General features: G+C 34.0%; 1 long non-coding RNA gene across 2 annotated transcripts; it reads right to left on the bottom strand.

Annotated features, from left to right (window-relative positions):
* LOC112274810 (uncharacterized) lies at window positions 1-2,256 on the bottom strand. 2 transcript variants are annotated; one of them, XR_016500087.1, is made up of 2 exons: window positions 1,873-2,256; window positions 1-1,751 (listed from the first exon to the last, which is right to left on the bottom strand). It is a non-coding gene; the product is annotated as an uncharacterized LOC112274810 (long non-coding RNA). The 2 variants fall into 2 exon arrangements; XR_002967515.3 differs by having other exon boundaries at window positions 1-1,788.
* Between the last annotated feature and the right edge of the window lie 5,611 nt (window positions 2,257-7,867).

Here is a 7,867-nt window from a genome sequence, read left to right on the forward strand (position 1 = left end):
AGTCTTAAATATCTGAGGCTGTTGCCTCGTTTACTGAAGGATATCTTGCAAGGAGAAACTTGTGCAATATCTCCGCTCATGACATTTCCAGTCGCAAACGTATACTATAACTTTTACGAATCTGTCTTATCCTACAGATCACAGAAGTACAATACAACTCTTCGGTCGAAAAACGAGTGACTATTTTCTGCTTAAATCACTCATACTAGAATAATATTAAAAATTTAGCTATTCTTGTGATCTTGACTAGAGAAACCCTCAAAGCTACACTCACTTGGGTAAAGAGACTTCGATCTTATGCTCTTGACTAGAGAAACCCTCAAAGATACACTCATTTGAGTAAAGTGGATTTGATCTTACATGGTGGCATGAAAGGTCAAGACTGATCGACAGTTTTTGGCAAGTAGAGGTTTTTTTGTTAAACAAGGAAACTCGGTTGCCACTTAATAAATACTACTCCTGTATCACTGGTTTGAGAATATCATCTTCTATTTTAGTTTGTGGATCAGCTACTAGATTTTCTCGTGTAAGGACTGCAAATGCCCGAACTATTTAGCTCACTCGGCAGGAATTTTTCTGAAAATGAACTCTGCAATGACAGTTTTGTATTATTGTGTGCATCGAGAGTTTATCTCGATGATTGCTGCACTGTGCTGTATTTCACAGCAAAAGGGCATCATGCTAGCCAGATCAAGCTTGGAATGCTAGGAAGTATCACAGCCTAAATCGCACGCTCTCAATTTTCCTCGCTTCCAGTTCATCGTCTGTACAAGAAAACCACACCAACGGTGCTCTCGAGAAGTGGACCTGCGTTTCATGGGGCACTAGTAACGACGGTCACTCAGTTTTGCAAAACTGCTAAGCAAATATAAATATAAGGATGAAGGCACACAAGTGGTCACTAGTGATGTGATCCTGCATATAGGTGGGGATCGCAATTAAAACATAATAGACGACACTATCACTGCATTAGCCACCTCCAAACCTCATTACTCTATCGCATGCATGTAAGAAATAAAAATCTCCTTGAGAGTACATACATGACAGTGTCAGAATGAACCGGTTTCAGCCAGTTGTCTGCTACCTTCTGAAGAGTGACGAATCGTAGAGATCATTTGAATGACAACAAGGATTATCATCAGATGATTAAGGCTACGAGAACATATGATGAAGAACCACTAACTCACAGTCTCTTCTCTCTAGCACACTTAGAGGCTACAAATAGTCTCCACTGACCTCTACAACCCACGTACCAAAAGTAATTTCAAATCTGCTCATAACTTCCGCAGCAGAATACACAAAGTCCGAGAGCTCTGTGGAATTTAATGAACACAAGACCTTCGCACGTTAGCTTAGTGGAGAAATCTGAAAGTTGAGAACGGCAGGTGGGTCATGAATCTTGGAAAATCAATCAACAAGTGTAAGGCTAGCACAACAAACAGAATAATTCATCGGTTCAAAACGAATCAGACCCAGTATCTATCCGATTTTTGGTTCAAGGTACTAGATGTGATTCAAGAATATAAAATTGCTCCCCAAACACATGCTCACAGGGTCAGAAAGAAATAAGCAGGGTAGTGTAATCGTCAAGCAGGTGGGGGACAAGAATAAGGTTGCGGAAATTCGCCAGACGATAAGCCTGCAACAAGTCGGTGTATCACGAAACATGGAGGGAACACCTTCGCGAGTTTTTGCCGCAGTAATAGCACTCTTTACAGAGAGGAGAAGAAGCCATGGTACTAGTCATAGTTCTGTCATCAGTCAGGATGCCAATTTCCAAATCGAACTCTGTAAGGTCCACAATACCTTCAGCATGAAACTATGTTCCAGCAAGCAAAAAAAAAAACACTCATAAGGAATAACGTCACTTACAAACGAGCAGAATCGACCGCCATCTATAGCTGTTAAACCTCGTTTGCGTCAACCAGCTGTAGACATATACTAGGGGAAGAGATACAGAGAGCTGTGCAGACTGTGAGAGCAAGAGTGGAACTTGGACTTTAGGCTTTCCTTGAAGCACCAGTTCAAGTCACCAAATCCTCTTCCACACACTTTCTCATAGTCTGAACAGCTCTCAATGTCGCTAACCCTCTTTCAAACACTCGCTGCTGTCACCGATGACGTCACCACTCTCTTCACTGCAGCAGCACCCCGCCTCAGGCCCTTTGACTCCCAGCACATGAGCGCCTCCTCCAGCGTCCGGAGGCGCAGAGCAAGGCTCCTCAAATGGGACTAATCGAGGGCGCGGAGCTGCAGAAGAACATGACGATGAGGGAACTGTCAGGAGTGTGCAATCTATAAATGGAGGCATGAGCCTGCATGGGCCCATCATCGAAAGTAAAAAGACGATGTTAACCTTTGCACTGTGCTAATTCTCAATCAGCAAAACCAGTCCCCCGCCCGCTTTACTTTTCTTTCCTTACCCTTCATGGTGAAGAGGACGCAAGTCCTGCGCATATTCTAGCATCTAAAAGCTAGTAATCCACCCCTAGCATACTCCCCATTTCTTCGATCGGACACTCGTATCAGCTGGCAACCAGCGGTTCGATCAGACCCATGCCGAAACATTTGCTCCGAATCCCAGCCTAATCCACGATTCTATTTGGATAAATTAGAATGTTGATTATGCCATCATATAGAGTGTGTGTGTGTGTTAAGAACAACAGAAAATATACGAACAATCGCATATATATGTATGTATATATATATATATATATATATCAAGCATTAGTATATAAAAATATAATTTGAATTCAGTGAACAGAGAATAGTAATAATAAATCACAATATTGAAAAAAATTAAAATGATGTGTTGGCCAGATTGGGATATGGTAAATTTAGTTGGTGTACACTTAAAAGGAATGGTTATGTTGATTTTGGTTTAATTATGTAGACAAGGTGAAGAAAAAACATTGAGATGTCTACAAGCTTGAAATGAAAACTGTATATAACGTTGTTTGTCGTTCACAGAATATGAAATTTCTACCAAGATGATTCACATGACCTATTACACTCAAATATTTCCGTACAGTATGATCTTAACAATAAATAAGGCTTTAAAAATGAGTCGGATTTTATCATTTTGATTTTTTGATTTTTTGATTTTTTTTTTTTTTTTTGATTTTTTTTTTTAAATATTCACACAATGAAATAAAATCACATTATACTTTTATTTCACATTATTTAACTTTATATCCTTTCAGAATATTGATACTAATAAAAATAAAAAAATTATTATATATTCATATGGCTTCTTTAAACTAGCTTAGCTGAATCACTTACCATAGATATTTTGGTAATCCTAAGCTGATCCTTAACTTCTGAGTGTTATCTATGGTAAGATCAGAAGTTAGATCAAGTCCCACAATAGGTTGATGGACAATACTAGATCACGCAGATCGCACTAGTATGCTCACAACAGTGAATACCATGCTAACAAAAACAAACATACATAAACCGACTGTGTGGGGCAATCATCCGACGTTCATCTGAATGAACATCCAGCTGAAGTCTCACAAGCATTGTATCGCAGTGCTTTCAGACATGAAGAAAGCACACCCTGGAAGTAAGAAAACAAGGAGCTGTAGGATGCTGCTGAAGCATCACAAAGCGCTCGCATGCAATGAAACCCAATGCTGCTCCAGCTGCTTACAGCTGATGAGCTAGCAGCGTTGGAACATCAATAAAATCCTCTTCAACATTACGCACATGGGTGTTTGTCCCCAACACAAACCTTATAAGTGATGAAATGAGAGAGAGCTAACAAGATGCAGCCAGTTTCTAATGCTTTCACTGAACAGCAACCCGAATGAAGCTGATCCTCCAGGTCCAACGACCTCCGCGAACTCAACACCCCTGAGCCCACAAAAGCATGTTGGAGCACTGCTCCGGGTGACCAAGGCCAGAGCCACGTGAATGCTTTCCATAGACCAATGCATCTAGGATTTGATAATAAATTATACAATAATGATGTGGCCCAATTCCAAGTGAGTTTTGCTTGCGGACAGTTCCAAAACTTATACATAATTTTTTGGGGGTTTAAAGCTAACAAAGGGCACAACTTGGAGATGTGATTGGGTTATGTCTTTTTCTCCAAACATTTACTGCTACACCTTGGTGCCATTTCAACCATATTAATATTCTTTTTGGCCCTTGGTTTGAACCATATTAATTATGTTGATTATGTTAGCTGTACTAACCATCCAACTTTCTAATTAAACATGAAGTCACTTGGTAGTATGTTATTCCATTTTGAGTTTTACAGGCTCTACAAAATTTGTTTAGATTGGAGAAGTTCTTTATCTAGTTTTTCATTGTAAGTAAAAAATAAGGATCTCATTTTTAATATTATTTGAAAGAATCAAAGTCCATTTTAACAATTGGATTATAGGTATTTTCAGGAGATTCTTTTATATTACCAATTTTATTATATTCTTTTAAAATCACTCTAATAATTTTATACAACCTTCAATTTTTTGAAAAGTGTTACTTCTTTCTTCTGTAATAGCCATTACTTAGATTTTTGATAAGATTTGATTTGTATTGAATTTTTTAGAGATTTTTTCTAATATTTTATATTTTATTTTAGGTAGTCTAAGAATAATATACCATTTATTTTCTTTGATTTTTACTTAAAATATTAAAGCTCAAAAATAATTATAGAGATATAATCTTCCATTTCTTTACATAGAACAATTTATTTTTTTGCTTAAGAACTTTGTATCTCCAATGAGATAAATTCTATGCAATATAAAGGATATCTAGATTTTGTGTTTCTCTAAAAATCCTCATTATTATTAATAAGTTGAATTCTTTTCTTATTTTCTTTAATAATTTGAAATATTAGGTTGATAGTTGAAAAATTGCATATACTCTACATTTAACTTTTTAATAAAGTCTTGTTGCTCATATAGAATTTTTATAAAATATCAATTAATAAGAAATCTCAATCCTACTATAATAATCTATTTCAAGTATCATAAAAAGACTTTGGATATTGAAGATGTAAAAAATTAACCATTATGGGCTATATTTTGTTAATTTTTTTTTAATTTGAATCCATATTTTGAAGCTTGTTTCAAATTTGTTGTAGAATTTGAAAGTCACTTAAAATTTAGTCTTTATTTTTTAAAAGCTTTTGATTTAGTTGATATTATTATATATCTAAAGAATTGGTATAAATTAAACTTTCTTAATTGTAGGACATTTACTACCTATTTACACAATAAAATATTTATTGCTTCTTTTAGATTAATAAGATTCAATCCATTTTTATATCAATACTTACAAAAAATATACAATATTACTTTAAATCTAATTAAATATTTTATATTGTCTTAATAAAATTTCTTTACTATTGATTTTATTTTCTTGATGGTTTATAAAATAAATACCTATATAAAAATAAAAAAATATATAGTAAATAAAATAATAATATTAAAAATAATAATATTTTTTTATAATATTATTTTTTAATATCAATTATTTATTTACATTTTAATTTTTTCTATTAATTAGATAATAATAATTTATATATCTAATAAAAATCCAAAAGAAGTATTCAAAATTTTATTGATACTATCATTTTTAATCCATGTTTAATTAAAGTTATATGTTTATTAAAATTATTAAGTATTGAAGAAAAGAAGTCTAAAAGCTATAAACACTTAGCATCAACAAGGATTATAGTCTAAGAGAAGTGTGGAAAAAGATATCTCTTACTTCTAACACTTTTTACTTATAGGTAGAGTTTACATCCCAAGTACATAGACTTCATCCAGAGTCACCTTCATTCTTTCAATCTAGATTTAGATCTAGATTCATCTTAATCTAGTTGCCACCTTAAAATCGTAGCTGCCGCTATAGTAACTTCTTTTAATCCTTTGGTGCCTTTTGACTATCAACAACTTACTATGCTTAATTTTTATATGGTGGTAACTAAGTAAGAACTTGTTGAACTTCAATACTTCCACTTTGCTCATTTTCAAAAGGCTTTCAATCATAATCTCTAAATCAAGTCATGATATCTATCTTTCACTAATGCCTTTGTAAGCACATCAACAAGCATGTCATTTATAGCACAATACTTTATACCTATTATTCTATCTTCAATCTTCTCTCATATGAAATGATATTGAACATCAATGTGCTTAGTCCTTGAGTGGTGTTTTGGATTCTTGGCAAATGCAAGACATCCTTGATTGTCACATATAATTAGAATTGCTTCTAATTGCACTAGACCAATGTCTTCTAAGAGTTGCCTTATCCAACATGCCTCCATCATTGATCTTACAATGGTAGGTTGTCTCTTGCAATTCCATGAAATAGCTCCCACTCCAATGAAGAAGACATATCCTATTGTGGATTTTTTATCATTTGCATTTTCAATCCAATCCACATCACAATAATCTTACAAATCAATGTTCTTACTACCAAGGCACAATTTGAAGTCCTTTGTACCTTTTAAGTATCTCAATATCCTCTTTACTATTGTCCAATGCATTGGTCCAGCGTTAAATATGTGTTGGCTTATAACACTTATCACATATGCAAGATCCACTCTTGTGGCCACCAATGCATACATGAGTGAGTCTATTGCTGCCTTGTATGGAACACTTTGCATCTCACCTTCAACTTGTGTAAACTCCTCATTCGTGAGCTTCATCAACTTCAAAATTATCTCCAAAGGTGTTTCAATGGCCTTCCACTCCTCCATATTGAATCATTTCAACACTTCTTCAATGTACTTGATTTGGCTCATTGTAATAGTCTTGTTACCATGATCTCTTACAAATTCCACTCCCAAGCAATAGTGCAACTCTCCCAAATCACTCATCTCATATTCCTTCTCTAATTTGGCCTTGATCCAATCCATCTTTTCTATATTATTAGCCAAGATGATCAAATCATCAACATAAAGGATTACAATCAACAAGAATTGTCTAGATTGCATCACATACAATGAATGATTGGCCTCACTCCTCACAAATCCTTTATTGATAAAGAAGGTGCCAATTTGTTGGCACCATGCACGTGGTGATTGTTTCAATCCATACAAAGATTTCTTTAATTTGCACATAAGATGTTCTTTGTCTTGTTGTACAAATCCTTGAGGGTAGTCCATGTAGATGTCTTTTTGTAATTCTCCATTCAAAAAGGCCATCTTCACATCCATTTGATGTATTTCCAAATCTATTGCTATCCCAATTGTTACAATAGTCGTAATGGTAGTGAATTTGGCAATGGTGTCAGGGAAAAGAGAGTTTGCCTTGAGAAAGCGCCAAGCTTTTGGCTGACACTAAATTCTCAATTAATCATAAGATAAAAAATACTCCAAGATTATTTATAATTTTATTTTTATTCCTTTCTATGATATTAAACATAGTAACAATAAACATCAAATGCCAAGCCTCTAGTAATAGTAAAAGTTGTAGCAATAAATATTAATTACCAGACCTCAAATAATAATAAAAGTTGTAGCAGTAAATAATAATTATTGAGCCTCCAATAATAGTAAAAGTTATAGTAGTAAATAATAATTACCAGATGTCTAATAATAATAAAAGTTATAGTAGTAAATAATAATTATCAAACTTCCAATAATAATAAAAGTTATAGAAATAAATAATAATTACTGGACCTCTAGTAAAAGTAAAGTCAATCAATAATTTTCAAATCTTTTGTAATTCCCAAAATCCTTTTTGTGGTAGTAAAATCCTTGTAATACCAAAATTCCTTCAATACTAAATCCCTTTGATGCACTGAACTTTAAAATTTGATAATTCTCAATTCAATCGTTAGATTGAGCTCAAATTAATTGAGAAGTAAGGCACTACCTTTACCTCTTTTATATCCAAATTTCAACCAT

Source organism: Physcomitrium patens, chromosome 22 (genome assembly GCF_059467195.1).
Source record: "Physcomitrium patens ecotype Gransden chromosome 22, ASM5946719v1, whole genome shotgun sequence".
Taxonomy (NCBI): Eukaryota; Viridiplantae; Streptophyta; class Bryopsida; order Funariales; family Funariaceae; genus Physcomitrium; species Physcomitrium patens.